The 19,656-nt window shown below is 35.6% G+C and overlaps 1 protein-coding gene and 1 long non-coding RNA gene across 18 annotated transcripts in view; one reads left to right on the forward strand and one right to left on the reverse strand.

The window, feature by feature from the left end:
* The window catches only part of LOC105717430 (uncharacterized), a 42,135-nt gene that overhangs the window by 19,740 nt on the left and 2,739 nt on the right, over positions 1–19,656 (reverse strand). The window contains exon 1 of one of the 2 annotated variants that reach the window (XR_010338321.1): positions 9,659–9,760. The exons of the other annotated variant lie outside the window; for it this stretch is intronic. This is a non-coding gene — a long non-coding RNA (uncharacterized LOC105717430). Of the gene's footprint in view, positions 1–9,658; positions 9,761–19,656 lie in introns of those variants that run through there. 2 annotated transcript variants of the gene reach the window in all.
* The window catches only part of LRRC4C (leucine rich repeat containing 4C), a 1,360,095-nt gene continuing 1,352,353 nt past the window's right edge, over positions 11,915–19,656 (forward strand). For all 16 annotated transcript variants that reach the window (XM_064365013.1, XM_012452372.3, XM_021665523.2 and 13 more), the window contains exon 1: positions 11,915–12,682. The gene's annotated coding sequence lies outside the window, so the exon portion shown is untranslated. The remainder of the gene's footprint in view (positions 12,683–19,656) is intronic.

Consider the following 19,656-nt stretch of genomic DNA (forward strand, 5'->3'; position numbering starts at 1 on the left):
TTCTTTCTTTTTTTTTTTTCAGAGATGGAGTTTCACTATGTTGTCCAGGCTGGTAACAAACTCCTGTCCTCAAGTGATCCTCCTGCTTCAGGCTCCCAAAGTGCTAGGATTACATGTGTGAGTCACTGATCTGGACTGATCTTTCTTAAATGTGTGTTTAGCTCGCATTTATTTCAGCGTTTAGTATTAAAAGTGTTTTGGGTCTTTGTTTAGAAGTTTGGTGATGATTCTGTGACTAGAAATATGCCATGAGACGTTTCCTCTTGTTTATATCACTTGGCCTATGGTGAAATTGGTTTTGTTATATTCCATTTAACTTAAAATCAGTTTCTAAGAACCTGTCAAGATCCTTAAGTGAGCACTTACTACTGTATATGAGAGGATTCGTGTAGGCTATATGCAAATACTGAATAATTTTATATTAAGCAGTTGAGCATTTTCGGATTTGATATTCACAGGAGGTCCCAAAATGATTCCCCAACAGACACCAAGGGATGATTGTACACCCAAAGTACACTCTGACAAAATGGTGCATTTGTTAAAACTTCCCAAAGAAAGTATGCAATGACTTCCAATTTGGTATCAATATTTATGCTTGAGACTATATTATAACCCACACAATATACAAACACATATACACAGGAAAGTCAGCCTGGATCAAGCTGATGTAATATTTTGATACTATTGACCTTAGCTATAGTCACATGGACAGATTCTTGTACATTGTATCAGAACAGAATCCAGAGAAAAGATTCAGTTAAGTTTCGGTAAAAATAGAACTATTACGATGTTGGGCGTACTTGTTATGATTATCACATTCAAAAAAATAGTTTCATGGTAACTATATTTAGATATTCTTGATATGCTGTGATGGCCTAGTTATTTCTAACCCTGGTCCTTATCCTGGCTATCCACTATGGTAGTTACGGAATCTTTTTGCTCAGATTATACTTTAGGTTTATTCTTACAGTTTACTTCAATGTGAAAATGGTTCTCTTACTAATAATAATTTGCATATAATTTTTGTCATAATATTAATAGTAATATTTATAATGGTATTTGGTAGCAATTATAATGGTATTATAAATCTTTTATATGCATCATCATATTTGATTCCCACCATAAGCCTGTGATATAAATAGTTCATTACAGGCATTTAGCTTTTGATAAGGAAATAAGATACACAGAGAGAGAGATTTGCTTAATGTCTCACAGCTATTCACCCTTAAAGACTTGACTCCTAGTTTAATGATCATATAAATATAATGACTCAGTTGAGTTATACTTATAAAAAGCTTCAAAATAACCAAACCATTGAGGGATTATTCTGGCACAAAAAATAGGTCATGACCTTGATAGATGACATTATTTGTTAACTGATGGAGGCTTAGCTACTTATACCTATTAAGGAGGTGTGTGTGTGTGGTGGGGGTAATCTTTTCTCAGATTTTTCAAAAATTAACACCAAAACTATGTGGAAATCACATATTATAACCTGTGAATTTTTTTTCCAATTTCTCTTTAGTTTGAAATGTCCCCCAGAAGCACTAATATGCTTAGAATTTCTTATTCCACTATATCACAGAGAATTCTAAATGACATATTTCCAGTAGAAATTATTGGCCAAATTTTGATGAGAAAAATCTACCTTTCCATTACTTAAAAATAATGGGAAGGTGGCAATCATAGCACCAAAAATTGACCTTGGAAGAAAATATTTTGGCAGTGATCAGCTTTTGGAGCATAGGATTGGATGGATCCTTTAGAATTAGCTGAGGGCAAACAGCTTTCTAGCTAATTGTCTGGATAAAACAAAGGAAGATAAAAGATGCCCCAAATTCCTTTCCGCAGCCACACCATAGGATGATCAAGGAAGCTATACAGAAGAGGCTTTTTCTCCTCACCATAACAAAAAGTGCACTTTTGTGATGTACAGACCTTGAGTCATTCAGGCCATCACAGCTTTTCACAAGCACTAGTTTTAAAGCTGAAAGTGATGGAAAATACAATATAATATATATATTATGCTGGAAACTGCATTTGATGGAAGGTAACTGAATGAGCATTACCAAAGTAATGAGCCCCATTCCCTATAGGTGTTCATGGTTTTTTAGGAGAATGAACCTCTTCTTATATGGATGGGTACAACAGTTGATGTATGTGTGTGTACAGACAAAACTCAATCTTCCTGAGGTAAAGGCAGATATTTCCTACTAGTTTTTCTAACTCTAAAAGTTATATATTAGCATATGTATTTTTATTAGTCAACATGACAGAGCTATTCAAAGTGTCAATCAAAAAGCCAGAAGTATAATTAACTTAGAATTCATTCTAATATTCATGATACTGAAGAAGACCAAAAGCTCTCTCACTTCCCTCATATGACATAACTTCAACTTATGTTATACTTTTGAGTTAGAAGCAAGTGTAGGAGAATCTCCAAGAAAATTGAACTCCCTGCTTATAATTACTAGTATTTGATGTCAAAACCCTTGAGTAATCTCCCCAAGCCTTGGTGCGTGGAATTGAAGGGTTAGACTTTGTAAGATGCTTGTTATCTACTTGTACTCATTTAGCTAAACTTCTCAATTTAGTCAAATGAAATGATTTATTTGGCCCCTTTTTTATGGTCTGGTGAAGCCACAAAAAGAGATCCAATAGAAAGAATGCCAAGAAAAGGCAAACATTACTGTCTACAACCTCGAAAGAGCTGATGAAAGAGCTGATGTAAGACAACTACCCAAGGCCTGGAGTGGTGTGAGGAGGGTAGATGGTGAAGGGTTCTCCCAGATGAGAAATAACCATCATCCTAGGAAGAATATATATTAAAAAATCCAAAACACTAGAAAGTTAAAAAATGCTATTTTCTACATACATAAAAGTTCCTAACATCATAGCTTGGTTCCTGGATTTAAACACATGTATTTTTTCTTTCTTTCTTTCTTGAAGAGAAGTAAATGTGAGGATACCCTGAACTGTAGTAGTTGGAGGCAGTACTAGGGAAAAATGACAATTTTTTGTCTATTTCAGTGTTTAATTATTCCCCAGATCCATTTTGTCTTTTCTCTCAGATGGGTATTCTCATGGAAGCAGTTCAATTTACGACAGAATCCTGAAAGTTTTTAATACTGCCTTCTTGTAAAGGTTGCTTCTCAAAGTTAGAGATAGCTTTTAAATATAGAACTTTGTTCTCAAAGCTGCTGAAACTTTTTTGGAGTAAGTTACCACTTTTAAACTCTCTTTCTTTCTTATTAAAAAAAAAAAACTAGTAGACCACTTTAATGATTGGAATTCTCAGACAGTAAAGAAAATTCAGAATATATGTGAGTGTGTGCCTAATACTTCATCTTCTATTCCATGAATGGTGCTTTCATATGGAATTTGATTAAATAAGAGAAAATTTCTAGTTTTATTAGGAGCATGAATATGGAGATCCCTCGTAGAGGGTGTGGCTTTCAAAAGCTCACGTGGAGCCAGAAATATTTTATGTTCCCACCAGTCAGAGAGGGAAAAACTTTGTAAGACATGAACATCAGACAGAGTACACAGTGGGGCATTGCCTCAGTCGTGGGGAACAGTTAGCCTTAGACTAAGGCTTCTCTGGTCTTGCCTGACAAAGCTTAAATTTGAACATCTTCCAAATAACTGTGTTCCAGAGCAAACCCTAAGAATCATATTTTAAAAATCAACATCCAATAACATAAAATTAAAAATTGTTAACATACAACCAGAATTATCAGACATGCTTAGAAAATAGTGATTTATAACCCACAGTGATGGGGAAAGATAATTAACTACAACCATTTGAGAAATAATGGAGATGAAAGATTTAGTAGAGAACATTAAATTATATACTATAAATATGTTTTGTATTTTCAAGAAAGTAAATGAAAATATAAACAAGTTAAAGAGAGGAATGGAAGACTTCAAAAAGATCCAGAATAATCTCTGTAGATGAAAACTATAATATTTGAGATTTAAAATATACACAACAGAATTAATAGCATATTTGTTACTACAGAAGCAAAAATACATGTATTTGAAGATTTAGCAATAGAAATATCAAAAATTAAACACAGAAAAAAGACATGAAAAAGAGAAAAATTTATCAGTGGGATGTAAGACATTAAGTGATAAACTGCCTACCATGCATGTAAATTGCAGTCACCAAAAAGAGAGAATAGAGACAGGTAAATGATATGAAGAAATAATGTCTAAATTTTAAAAATGTTGATAAAAATCGTAAACTCAAAGATTCAGGAAGCTCATTGAAATCTGAATAATATAAACCTGCAGAAAACCACAATAAAGAACCTCATCATTAAATTACTTAAAAAAATATGGAGAAAAAGAAAAAAAAATTGAAACATCCTCAGAGTAAAAAGAACCATAGTATACAGAGGAACAATAACAGCAGAACCTTTCTTTCTTTCTTTTTTAATAATGAAAGCAAGAAGACAATGGACCAAATGCTTTTTCAGACACACAAAAGCTGAAAAAATTCATCACCAGCTGTTCCAAAGTATGTTAAAGGAGGTTCTTCAGGCAGAAGAAACATGTTAACAGATGGGAATCTATATGTATAGATATGAATGAAGAGCACAGGAAATTGTAATTATGATATGTCAGTAAATATCAATTATTTTTCTTATTTTTAAGTCATTTTAAAAAGTCAATTGACTAAAGAAAAATAATTTTAATATATTATTTGGTTCATAACAAATGTGGAAATAAGACATATGATAATAATATATAAGTCCAGAAGAGGGGAAATACTGTTGTATACTTACAGTCTACATAAAATGGTATTATATTACTTGAAGGGAGGCTATAACTTAAAGGTATATAGTATAAATCCTACAACAACCTTTCGCCCTAAAGAAAGAAAAGAATAGACCGGGTGCAGTGACTAACGCCTGTAATCCCAGCACTTTGGGAGGCCGAGGCAAGTGGGTCACTTGAGGTCAGGCATTGGAGACCGGCCTGGCCAACATGTTGAAACCCCATCTCTACTAAAAATACAAAAATTAGCTGGGCCTCGTGGTGCATGCCTGTAATCCCAGCCACTTGGATGGCTGAGACACAAGGATCCCTTGAACTCAGGAGGTGGAGGTTGCAGTGAGCTGAGATCACACCACTGCACTCCAGCATGGGCGACAGAGTGAGACCTGTCTCAAGAGAAAAATAAATAAATAAATAAATAAAAAGAATTAAAAAAAAAAGGACACTGCCAAGTAAACTAACAAAAGTAGAAAAATAAGTAAATGGAAACAAAAAAATAGATCAAACACGTAAGTAGAAGTGGCCAGCCAGTAGATTCTAACCCAGCTTTATCAGTAATTACAATAAACTTAAATGATCTAATCATTCCTAATTAAATATTAGGTATGTGATATTGTATAAAAAAGCAAGACACAACTATGTGTTGATCAAAAGAAACTTACTTTAAATAAAGATGCACGTAGGTTGAAAGTAAAAGGATGCAAATAGAGATAGGCTATAGTAATAAAAAAAAAATCGATATGGCTGTATCATTGCCAGATAAAGTAAATTTTATTTAAAAAGTTACCAGTGAAAAAGAGGGTCATTTCATAATTATTTAATAATGAGTATTTAATTCTCAACATGTATGTGTCTACTAACAGAGCTCCAAAATTTCCAAAGCAAAACCAGGTAAACCTAGTAAATCTATGATTATGGTGAAGGATTTTGATAATACAAGTAGATAGAAAATTATTAAGAGTATAAAGAAACTAAACCGCATTACCCACCAACTTGTTGTAACTGACATTTATAGAATGCTTCACTTAACCACAGTAGAACACACATTATTTTTAAGACTACCAGGTAGCATATACCAAGTTATGCCATATTTTGAGTCACAAAGCAAGTCTTAATAAATTTCACAGAATTCAGTTCCTACAAAGAATAATCTCTGATCACAATGGAATTAATAAGAGAAATCCATAACAGAAGGATATATGGAAAATTCCCAAATATTTGGAAATTAAATAACACACATAAATAAACCATGGTATAAAGAAGAGACCAAATGAAAAATTAAAAACTATTTTGAACCAAACAAAAATGAAAACACAACATAGTAGAATTTGTGGAATGCAGCCTACACAGTTTTTAGAGGAAAATTTATTGCAGTGAAAGCTTACATTAGAAAAGAAAGGTCTCAAATCAATGGCCCCATATTTAACAATGTAGAAAAACAAGAGAAGATAGAACCCAAAGTAAACAGAAGAAAAAAAATTAATAAAGACAGAAGTCAGTGAAATTAAAAACCGAAAAATCAATTAAAAAGCTGACTCCCTGTAAAATTTATATATCTCTAGCCAGGCTGATAAAGAGAATGTACAAATTTCTAATATCAGAAATGAGAGAGAGAATCACTATAGATTTCACAGATATTAAAATAATAATACAAAATTATTATGAATTGGCGAATAGCTAATGACATAGTAGGTTTCAACTGCAGGCAATCTACACACCGACTATTATTAGTCCATTTAGAGCCTGAAGTGGTAAGGAGAGCCACAGTCCATGACATGCTGTATAAAGTTTCTAAATGGAATGATATCTAGCATGTTTTTTTATTAGTAACAACTCTAAAATACTATCTGTTACCTGAGGCTTGGAGGGACTTGTGTTAGGCTCTCTTTAGGAAACAAAAACGACATAGGACATAAAAAACGTTCTTTTAAGATGTATATAATGCATATAAAATAATAAATGTTAAGTGAAAATTGATTAAATAAATATTCTTTTGATTTATAAGATAAAGTAATTATAAAGTTCAAGGCCAACTTCATGGAGAAATTGATCCAAATAACTCAGCATTTATGCTGGACTTATCTAAGTTTGCAATTTCTAGATATAAATAGAAAGGCTAAGTAATTTGAGGAATATAATAATGTCCAACCCCCAGTAACTGGTTAAAACCCTTTAAATAAAAAACCCAAGTTTAATTCAATATGTAATTAATGACAATTTCAAGAGAAGAAATAATAGAATATAATCTTTTAGGCTATTATATGAATTCAGAAAACTTGAATTTCAGGCAAACTGATTTTACAATAAGCCAATGAGGGAGCAAATACTAATTTAAGTTTCTGTTTCAGGCTTCTTAGTCTATGGTACAGATCGCAAGCAGAAACATGAGTGGCATATTGTAAACTAAGCTAAAAGAAACTCCAAAATTGAAATTTTTATGTATACATTGGAAGAGAAATCTGCTCATATTGATGGTGGTGGGATCTTTCATACTCAGTATTGATTCCCTCAAAATAAAACATATTCATATTAAAGTCATGTATTTATCTGCTGTCTGTAGTAGGTGATTACTTTTTATCTCAGACAAATTTAGAATTTTTCAATAATGTGGATTTAGATGCATTTCTTCTTCCTTAATTCAAACATACTGTTCAAAAGTCCCAGATTATCTGGACTTTTTTTTTTTCAAAGTTGATGTTTTCTATTACTAACATCTTCTAGAAAATACTTTTTTTTAATTTTTAAAATTATTTTAATTTTTAATATTTTGCATATGAGGAAAGAAAGGAACTCACAAGTGCTCTTCTTTCCTGAAATTAATATATTACCATATGTCTGATCTTCATAATATACCTAGAGGACTACTGATGACACTAAGCTTTCTTGGAATGAGGGAGGAGATGTATTTAATCTTACATAGCAATCTAATGTCAAAGAAACCTTTTTTCAACTTTAATATACAGATTATTCAACCCACCATGGAGTTTTAGGATGCTGGATGAAGAACAATAGGCTTACTGTTTATAACACACATTTTTAGTCTAACACAATTCTTCAAGAGACCCAGAAGGAATTTACTTAAAACTGATGCCCTGTAGCCACCTTCTTGGTATTCCTTTCCCTCAAAAAGTACTTATTGTATTGCTAATAATTGTCCAATGATCAGTAGCTAAAAAATTCAATATCCAAGCATCCATTTAAAAATGATAATCTGCTGTAGTCTGTCATTCAATTTCTGATTAAGAAACTGTAACTATTTTCTTTTTCTTTTTAACCTTGTATCTTAGCTGGGCAGCTTAAACAACAGAAATTTATTTTTTATAGTTATGGAGCCTGGAAATTCAAAGATCAAGGTATCACCTGCTGATTTGGCTTCTGGTGAGGGTTCTCTTCCTGGTTGAACAGATACCTTCTTGTTGCATTCTAACATGGCAGAGAGAGAGATTTACTCTCCCACATGCCTTATTAAGAGGCACTAATCCTACTTGAGAGGGCTCTATTCTTATGACCTAATTAACTCCCAAAGACCCTTGTAGGGAAGGAAAATAATATTTTTTCCTCACTCATTACAATGTTTATGGCTGAGGTCCCTATATCAAACAACACATTAACAAGATGAAAACATATACCTGTATTGAATACATTTCAGGTGACATGGGATCCTTCAGAAATGAAGACCCAAATAGGGAAATTTGTGTATATTTATGTTTATGTTTCATGAATGGTATACAGTCATGTAGAAGAATGACTGGAGAAAAAGGGTGAGATTTAAAGGTAATGAAGTGGAGAGAACTTAGGCCCGTTTGTTCAGATTCTTCTTGGCATCTCTGTGTTTACAAGGACAAGAGTTTCTCACAATTTCTCTTTTCTCAGCTTATAGGGAGGGGCCTGCTGGAATGAAGGTTTTATGACCTACTTTTGGGTAAGACTAGCTAGATTTTACGGCCAGTTTCAGGGGAGAAGGGAAGAGGAAAGTGAGAGTGACCTTTCTGTTTCTGTCATTTTCTTAAATGTCAAGGTGCCATATTTTGGAATAGTTTGTCTTGAATCTTATTGATCCCCACTTCCAAATATCATAGCACTCGGGATTAGGGCTTCAACACATAAATTTGGGGGAACCTAAGCAGAAGCACATAGTACTTTTTTAAGTACCAATACTTTAGTGCTTGGTGACACTATTGGCTTCAAACAAGTCTTGATGAGGAAGCAGTGAGTTGCCATTAGATTTCTTTCCAAATACCCTGTTTGAGTCAAGATATCAGACAATCAAGAAAGTGTTTTCCCTTTCCTATTGAGTCTTAGGATACACATATAAAGCAAAATGCATATACAGTCATCCCTACATATTCATGGGGATTGGTTCCAGGATGCCTCCTCTGTATATCAAAATCCATGATTGCTCAAATACCTTATTTTAAATGGGGTAGTATTTGCATATCACTTATGTACATCCTTCATAAATAATCTCTAGGTAACTTAAAATGCCTAATACAATGTAAGTATTTGCTATATTGCTTTTTAAAATTTGTGTTCTTTTTATTATTTCATTGTTATTTAAAAAAATATTTTATGCATGTGGGACCATGGACACAGAGGGCTTACTAGGATGCATATAACAAACTTTTAAAGAGTGGTCAAATGGTATATAACTATAGGTTTACAAAATCAAGATCAAACCAACTCTTTGTAAAAATTAATTTAAAGGCTGGGGGCGGTGGATCAAGCCTGTAACCCTAGCACTTTGGGAGGCTGAAGTGGGTGGATTACCTGAGGTCAGGGGTTCGAGACCAGCCTGGCCAACATGGTGAAACCCTATCTCTACTAAAAATACAAAAATTAGCCAGGCATGGTGGTATGTGCCTGTAATTCCAGCTACCTGGGAGTCTGAAGCAGGAGAATCTCTGGAACCCGGGAGGCGGAGGCTGCAGTGAATCATGATCGCACTACTGGCACTCCAGCCTGGGCGACAGAGCAAGACTTCATCTCTAAAAAATAAAATAAAACAAATTTAAAAATACATCTTCAACATCAAAAGGATTGATTAAATGATTCGTCCTCTTTCATTTGGTGGTCCACAAAGCCAGATTAACATAGTAAAAATCAAATATCTACTTTATTTATAAGACATATATGGCACTGATCACTTATTATGTGTCAGGAGACATGGTAAGCACATAGTAAATATTAATTAATTCCAGTCCTCACAATAATCCTACTAGGTACATATTGGTGTCCTGCTTTCAAGTGACAGTAAAAAATTTAAAAAGAGAGACACAAAGCATACCCCCACCCCAGCAAAAGACAAACATGTATGACTTGTAGAAACTAACCACCCTATATAAGGAAAAACTAAAATTTGAACGTAGATCTATCTGCATTCCAAAGGGCAATTTTTAACACTATATTTTACTGACAATTTTGCCAATTAGTGCTGTGAGTTGGTGTGTACCCATGAATTATATTTAACTAAATGAAGGCTAAGATGATATGCTAGATTCTTTTAAACATTTCACACATTAACATAAATAGAATTGATAAAGACCAACCAAAATTCTTTGTACATTCTACGTATGTGTCACTTTTTATTAATGTTTGACTCCTAAACATGAATAATTCTTTCAAACTAATTTTTAGAGAGTAATTTTATTCATCCAATTTACAAACTGTTTTGGAGTTTGATCTAGTAGCTGCTATATTACATACAATGTATTGAATGATATACTTTATAGAACAAAAGAAAATCACTGATAGAAATAGTATTATATGCAAATCGAATCTTAAGTTAATGGCATAGTATTTTTTTCCAGTATTAATAATAGAAAGTCTGCCAGAGTTATGAAAAATGGTGATTTGAGAGGGACATTTGGAAAAATATAAAGGGCAAGTTACTCTCTAATTTCTTATTTGCACCTTAAGATTTTATAAAAATTCAGTATTTTTTATTAGTCCCATCAATTTTATTAAGAGCTGTGTTTACTGAATCAGATTAAATGCTTGCTGTTCTTGGAAGAATTATTTTACCTGCGTTTTCTTTTGTGACATCTGCTGGCAATACTTGGTATTACACTGCTCTATAATTCCCCTTTATCTGCCTTCTCCAACTGTCCAATACTTTTCCAGATGATACCAATTTATTTCAACTTAAATAATATAGTGAGTGTCTTGAACTAAAGAAAAGGTATTTTAATATGAAACTGAATTATAGAAGCAGAAAATTTAGCATTCTAGGGCTAATTATTTAGCATCTTACATATGTATTTTAATTTCATTGCTTGGTACTAAAAGAGATGTGTACTGTTTTTCTGAAAACTTTAAGCTTGTTTCAGGTAAAAATGTTATGTATTATAATGCTTACGAAGGACAATTGTCAACCAATCCCTCTAGTGATGCTGTCCCACACAGATGTTCTCTATAATTTGATAGCTATGTGATTAAAAAGTGTACATTAAAGTAAAACAGTGCAGGTGTCAAGTCAAAATTCATGTTTAAAAATGAATGAACTATGCCTAAATTGCTGTACACATCGGATCCATGGCTATGAAGCAGAAGGCATGAGCAAACTTTTTATATTACCAGGAATCCATTTATCTACAGTCCCATCAGTCAAATTCAGATACTTGTTGCCAGCTCCAAGATTTATAGTCTGGAGCTGGTTTTTGAAATTGCTTTGTTTTTCCATTTAACAGCCAGGGAAGCTGCATGTTAAAATTTTGCCTCAGTCTCCTTGGATCTTATTTATAAAGCTAATTTGTCTCCCCAGTTTTTTTTTTTTTTTTTTTTTTCACTTCTAAATGCCAGCTCTAGGCTTCTAAACCATTAAACCCCCTTCTTTATCCCAAGCAAAATACTGTCATAGACAATGCCGTTGCAGGACAGTGATGATTCCGATGATGATATAGTTCTCCCAGGCAGGATACAAACCATTTCGTCTTCTGGCCGGAGATGGATTCACTGCCCTCCCTGCAGACACGCAGGCTCACACACGGAGCACTGGGAAGTACACATTTACTGTACTGTATGCCGACTGCCTTGAAGAAACTGTAGCTAACCACCTTATTAGTATTCTTGCCTCCACCGTGTCTCACTTGCAGCATCAGAGGGCTGAGCAAATGCAGTAGAACAGGGACAGACACAGCTCTGGCAATCATCTCAATGCAGGCTGCCGAATGTTGGGGGTGGGGGATGCAGCACATCAAGATTAATAACCTTGCCATAATCCGGGGCACCCTGCAAGCAGACACCTCTGCTGATTGACCTGCTCCTGGCTTGATGCATCTGCCTGGTGGAGAGGGATCTGGAATCTACCTAGTCCTGGGGCCCCCCTGATTTTGGATGTTCATTTGATCCTTCACAGATCTGGGAAGGTAACAGTGAGCCGTACCATCTGCAGCACACAGCAGCTCTTGGAGGTTACTACTGACAGTTTTCATTACACTGGTTTGTGTGAGTGCGTGCGTGTGTTTGTGTGTGTTTGTGAGTGTGGGTGCCTGCTTTTGCATGAAAGAGAATGTGTGAGTGTCCGTGTGTGTGTGTGTGTTAGTGTGGCAACCAAAGCAGGTATTTCATACAGTAGGAGATTTCAACAGCGTGACAATATTCTCTGGGCACTTGGGCTCACAGTCAGTAGCCCCCACCCCCCGCCTTTCGCCACCTCCTTGCTTCCCCACTCCCCCTTCTGCTCTTGCCTTTGATGAGTTTTTGGCTTACTTTTTGGCGGAGTCTCTTGGACACGTTTTTGCTGGTGCTGGAAGATCAAATACATGGAACCTTTGAAAACTGATGCTTTTTCTCCGATATGACTTAAAAAAAAAATAAAAAGAAGAAAAGAAAATAGAGTAGTGCACGGCAAGCTAGAGGATTGTAAATTTCCCTTGGTGAACTTTGAGGATCCATAAAGAAGGTAAGTCATGGGACTCCTCCTCGGATCTCAGTCCTTGTCTTGCAATGTTTGTGTTTTCCTGTTTGTTTTCGGAAATCCATATGCAGTTTATACGCGCATTTCTAGAGACTGGAATGCTCAGAAGAACTCAGTGTGTGGCATTTTGGGGCTATTTTTATGCCAAGGAGGTTATTTCCATTTGTATAACCATCCCCCCATTCCTCTTACCATTTTTATACCTCTCTTGTTTATCTAACATTTTCACAGGGAATTCTGAATATAAGAAATCCGAAAAAAAACAATTCCAGCTTTCTCCTGCCTTGCAATACTCTCTAAATTTGAGGAAAAACATTAATCAGAAAAGCGCCTGGCAGAGGCTCTGAGTTAGAGGCAAAGTGTGTCTGCTGAGAGACTGGGGGTTGGGGAGGTGGGGGTGTAATCCGGACTTTCATGATAAGTTAATAGTACACTTCCCCCTCCCCATACCTCTATTTTTTTCTTCTCAAATAGTTATATCTGCTCTAGAGAGTAGCGAATGTGTGGAATACAGAAAAGCTGCTTCACCAGCTCTTAATTGGAGCAAATGAGAACAAAGTGGAAATTGTTTAGTATTTTGAGCCTCTTCTGTCTTTTTGCACGGATTCTCTGGCTATTGCATCTCATTAACCTTTCTGAATGCAGTGTCCCCTGATTAAGACTAGTGTCGCTCATTTTGGAACATCCTCTTACCCTACGTGGTCCCTTGAGAAGGGAGTGTGGTTGCAAATTGCTCTTAATTGTCTATTCTTGGCTGTAAAAGCAAGTGGCATCAGGAATTCAGGTGACTTTAGTCAAATATCTCGCCTAACTCAGTCTGTTTAGTTTCCTGGTAGTTACCTGTGCCTTTATCTTTCCCCGCTTTTCCTTCAAAGTGAAATGCAGATAATATTTTACCTCTTTCAATCCCAAGGTTATTTCATTAAAGCAAAATTACACTTCATTGTGATAACATCTGTGTTCCTGTGTCTTTGAGTATTTTTATCTCTGCATTGGCATCAATTAGCTTCTCCTCGGGAGTAAGAATCACTTGTAAATAGGTTTCTAAAATGCTGAGACCCCACATGAAAGCGACAGAACCTTACTTGTCATCTGCCACTGCATGTGGATGGTTTATCTTTGAAAGAATAGTGGTATTTCATGGAACATTAGCCAACTTGAACTGTTACTGTGGACACGTTCATGGAAGAGATGACAGGTGTGTTAAGTAGGTAGAGAAGGACATGCCTAAGTGATTCTCTCCAGGTATTGATGTCTGTGTATAGAAAGAAGAAGCCAATTGTAACATAATAGACAGATTCAGAGGCTAGGTAGCCTGGGTCACAGATTTATGAGAGCACCAAGTTGAGAGATGTCAGATCTCATACTCAAAACATTGATAATATTTGTTTTTATAAAAAGGAGTTACCGAAAGAAAACAAGCAAACCAAAACAAAAAACAAACAAACAAAAAAAACCTTAAAAATGAGATTATACTCTGGTGTTACCCTAGGCCTTTCATCTATCTAATATTTTTTGCATGATGATTTTAGAGAAGCAGGTAAAAGAGGACAATGGTGAGAAACTGCCCCTCCTCCACTCCTGGCCCAGCCTTGTACCCCGTACTCCTGACAGTGCTTGCTCTTGGTAAAAATTAGCATGGGCAAATTCCTGCCAGTATAATTTATAATTTGTCTTTCTTGTAATGATTTATGATCAGGGTATTTTCATCTGTTACCCATAATGTACAGGTAAATTTTTCTCATCTGGAAAGGAGGTTTGTTGTTTTCTTTTTTTTTTTTAATTTTTAAATGGCTTGAACCTAGGAGAAACCCTAAATAAAATGTTATTTTCTTTGTGGAGAAAAGAATCTGAGGTTCATAAAACCTGAAAGTGAGACTAATATGTGAATAAGAAACACAAAGTTTCTGTTGTAAGGAGAAGGATCCTGATACTCCCAAGTGCCAATGGGTCATGGTAGGGTATTGGAGGCTCCCAAGCTCTGTTGGACAATCAGCATTCCTTAAGTTGGTCAGCTCTTTATTAACCTGCAGCTTTTGGCAACTAGTCCCAGGTACAGAGGACAGCATTTTAGGTCATTTATTTCATGTTAGGACTGTTCTGAATAGAGAGAGGTCCTTTGAAAAAGTCATTCTGGAATTTGGCAAATTAGTACCTCTCTCCATTGAGGCTATTAATTTTGAATGTTCTCCCACTCATATCCTCACCAACTATTGGTATATTTAGATGTGTGGTGTTGGTAAAAATTAATTGCATTGCTTGTTCTCAACACTACCACAAAACAACAACAACAACAAAAGATACCAATTTGTTTTTTTTGTATTTAAGATTTAGTAATTGTAATGAGTGATTCTTCTAGCGATAGCGACGCTTTCATTATCACTTACTTTAGGCTAATAATAGAAGTGGGGTACAAGCCAACTTGGATTTTCTGATTACAGCTTATGCAATGTGCAAAGCATCTCTCCCATATCTCAAAGGTTCCTGATGGTGTTTGCACAACTGTAACTTTGCATCCTTATTTTCAGCTCAGGCCAGAGCAATGATAAACAGCTTTTGATCAGAATCAACTCCAGATTCGTGGCTTTTTCAGTTTTGTTTTGTGGTAGAGAGTGTTTTGAGGTTCACCAGGGTTTGTTTTATTGTTTAGAGAATTCAGAAAAGAAAGGTAAATGGGGGTAGGGAGCTTTCCATTTCAGTAGGAGTAACATGTCAGAGTTGCTAAAGAAAAGGCTGAAGTTCCCCAGAAGCAACATAGGTAGGGTTATATTTTTAAAAGAATGAATTGGTGAAGGGTTGCTCTGAGTTTATTGGGGAGAATAAAGGACATTCCAGTTTCTTCTCTATTTAACTCTATTCATTTGGCAGGCCTTTCTCTGGGCCTCTGCTAAAGTCAGCCGAGGAGGCCCCACATTCTCCAGTGTGTTTCTGTGTTTTTAAGACCCAGGGCACTTAACACATGAATAGCTCTTTCCCTCTGTAACAAACAGGGTTGCCAGCTAGAAAGTCAGCTACTGAGAACCTTTAAAGAAAGCCAGGAACATCACCTAGTAAGTTCAAGAGCAGAGAGGAGCTTTGGGAGCTCTGGCCCTGGAGGTGGGTAAGGACCAGATGGATTGAACTTGAAATTTTGATTGCTGAGTCATTATAACAGCCTAGAGCTGTATGTTAGCTTGAAGAGCTGAGCTGATGCTGAAAATGGGGCTAATAGGAATAGACTAAGAGCATCAGCCTACAACAGAAAATGAAGACTCTTGGGAGGAAGAAGTTATACTCTCTGATGACAAATGCTATTGTATGTCCTTGATACTGTTCTCCGTCACTTCAGAACAACCTCTCAGGGATCCCAATAAATTACAAAATAAAAGATAGATTAATTGATATGTGAATAGAGCAGGGGCTTTGCAATAAATTAAGCCAACTCACTCAATTATGTTCATTTCCATTTGGGACTACTCAGCAGTCACAGATAAAATGGGGAATGGTGGAGGCTGGGGTTAAAATCAGAAGAAAAAAAAACTCTGGATTGAGAATCAGAAGATATCAGTCAAACATTGCAAGTATTGCTTAATGGTTGATAGGTCATTCAAAGTCTTGGAACCTTGATTTCCTCCTATGTAATTTGGAAATAACTATTTTTAACTCATAGTGTTGTTGTGAAGACTATGATGAAATATTGTAGAAAAAAGGATCTACAAATATACACTTCTGTAGAAATGTAAAATGTTATAGTCATGAAGACTTTATCTATTTAAGACATTATAAAATGATTCCTCTAATGTAATCTCAAGTGAAAGTGTTAAGCAGAACTGGTCTATTCTTTTTTTTTTTTTGAGATGGAGTCTCGCTCTATCACCCAGGCTGGAGTGCAATGGCACAGTCTTAGCTCACTGCAACCTCCGCCTCCTGGTTCAAGCAATTCTCCTTCAGCCTCCCGAGTAGCTGGGATTACAGGCACCCACCACCACGCCTGGCTAATTTTTTTGTATTTTTAGTAGAGATGGGGTTTCACCATGTTTGCCAGGCTGGTCTTGAACTCCTGACCTCTTGATCTGCCCACCTCAGCCTCCCAAGTGCTAGGATTACAGGCATGAGCCACTGCGCCCAGCAGAACTGGTCTATTCTTAATGATTGGTGATTAACATTTATGTTGTTGTAGTTCTGATGTTTTCCCAAATGTGTTGACTCTACCTCTTTTAGAGTAATTTTTGTGGTACATTCTAAGTTACTTGTGGATATGTGTATTTGTTGTGTGTATGCACATGTACATGTATACATGTATACGTAAATAATTAGCCAATCTATATGAGGCATAATTTTAGTTTCATGAAAAATAGAAAATGTATAATGACCTGAATTCATTTTCACTGGATATCCAGAAACATAAGAAAAACTTGGCTTCTTCAGACTTGGACATACACAGACTTCTAGCAAGTTTGTGGTCTCCAAATAACTCCAGTCCACAGTGAGGTTGTTGTTTAGATTTTGAGTTACACTTGGGAATTGTATAAATAAAATGTACATCTATAATAATAGCATGGCATACAGTGATTGTCACAGTGAATTGCATTTGGTAGACAGATAGACCAGAATAAAAAAGCTGACTTGGAAGTTATGACATCCAGAGAGAATATGACAGTGAGAACAGACTTTGGAGTTGAATAGATGAAGATCAGATACCTAATCTCTGGAAGCCTCAGTTGTCTAATCTGTAAAATGGGGACAATAAGTTATAAGCAATGTGTGATGAGTAAATGAATAATTGTATATAAAGCACTTGGTAAAACCCTTGACACAAAATTGGACTTCTCAAGGTAGCTCACATATATTCTCTCACTGCTGTTCAACTAGTTTTAAGAATAGGAAGACCACCCTAATTCAGTGTGTTTATATTCTTATATAGGGAGGCAAAACTCCAAATGTAATCTGAGTGCAAAGTAAAATTGGAGAGAGTAAGCTATATTCTGAAAGCTATATCTGTACAGTAGCTCATTTCATGTACCGTGGTTTCATCAGACCCTTTTTTAGAGCAGCCTAAGCACCCTTCTTGGATGTCATTTCACTTATATGCACAACTTTCAAAATGATACCGAATATAAGGAGCAATAATCACATGCCTCCTTCCATATGTGGTTGCAGAAACACAACTCAGATGTCAGCAGGAGGTATTAACATTGCTGTTTATCTAAAAACCTTGTTTTGTTCACAGTTAATGAAAGGGTCCATATTTATTGAGCACCTACCAGGGACAAGCACTACAATCATTGCTGTGGGGAGTATTAGAAGGACTCTCTCTGCTCATAGCTATTTGCTGCAATTCCTGTATTTGGATAGGGAATGCTGCAGTCTTCAAGGCTGTCCCTTGGAATTTTTACTTAATAGTTAAAAAGAATTAAGATTCCTCTGCCAGAATCTGACCTATGTGGGGCTGTGTCATTGTGTATGACCTTTATTTTGTTCAAGAACATATCGAAAAAGATCTAAAAAGCCTTGTTCCTATTAATGTAGCTGAGCTGAGCTGTCAGTGATGAGTCCAATTCTGCTTTGCTAACTCTGCACGGCTGGTACCACTTGACCCAGGTATTTCTGTACTGCAAAGTCAGCCTTTCCCTGTGCATGGAGGAAACGGGGTTTTGTCCTTCAGATTGTGGGTTTCTTCTATCCTTAAAATGAATGGATGAAGTCTGTTTTATGACTTTGTGGGAAGAAAGACAAGATCCACGCTCCCTGCATTTTAAAGCTTCATGCCATAAAATTTGATTCTAGGAGACTTAGAAAGGAAAGAGGGATGTCAGTTGGTCAAAAAGCAAACACGAGTTCGTTGGCCTCTACCACAGCCTTAAGCATCAGTATTTGGGAGAAGCTTTGCACTGAACTAAGGAAATTCCCTTTGTGATATACTGCAAAATATATTGCCAATACACACCAAGAAAATATAATGCTATAGTCAATTATCTCATATAGTCAGCAAAGGTATTCTATGTGCCAGGCCCTGTGCTAGGTAGGTTAGATTATTTATTTATACTTCTTACATACAAACACACACACAAATTAACCGGTAACATTATTATTCCCATACTACAGATAAGGCAAAAAGGGATTTATTTGCCTCAAATTCTGACTCACTCTAAAGCCCATATCTATTCTTTTATAGCATATTTTCTTTTATTTGTAGGATGCAAACCCAATACTTCTTCACATAAATATAGACAGTCCAGAGCAAGCCTTCTCTAAATGCAAGTCAAGTAATCATGTTTCTGTAATAGGGCCAGACTCTATCAGCGGAAAGATGTGATGTTAGTGTCTCTAAGGGGCCTCTGAAGGGCGTCTCTCTGAACCAATGGGTCCCTAATATAGTACATCATCAGTACCATATTTTTGTGGTCTTTAGCAGAATACATAACTTGAGGCAGATCTCTATTTAACTTTGACAATTACCTAAATCGTATTAAAATGCCCGATGCCATTTGGATGATTGTACTGCAGTTACAGAACTCAGAGCAAAGTAAAGAAATGAAAGTCTTCTCTGTAACACTAAATCATAAGTGGCATTAAGGAGCATTTGCAGAATTTACTTTTATGAGTAGCATCTCCCCAATATGTTATCTCTCATTAGTTATGTACCTTTGGGAAGGTTACTTTTATAGCTGTATTTCCATTTCTTACCTTGTAGCATTGTAAAAAGATTAAAAAAAATAATGTTCACAAGGTATCTAGAACAGAGATTAGAATTTAATTGGTGCTCAATAAAAGGTATCTCATTATAAAAAAATTAAATTTACTTATAATCATTGGTAGTAATAGTAATTATTATAATAACTTAGCAGTTTCAGTTTGTATAAATGTTGTTGTACTCTGCAGTGCCAGAGATGATACAAATTATTGCAGCACGTGAATAAATAGAGAAGCAAATATTCTTGTTTGTCTACTTATAAAAAGAGGAGGGAAATTATCTTTCA

The sequence above is a fragment of the Aotus nancymaae genome, unplaced genomic scaffold (assembly GCF_030222135.1).
Source record: "Aotus nancymaae isolate 86718 unplaced genomic scaffold, 86718_ANA_hifiasm-v0.15.2.pri h1tg000059l, whole genome shotgun sequence".
In the NCBI taxonomy this organism is placed as follows: Eukaryota; Metazoa; Chordata; class Mammalia; order Primates; family Aotidae; genus Aotus; species Aotus nancymaae.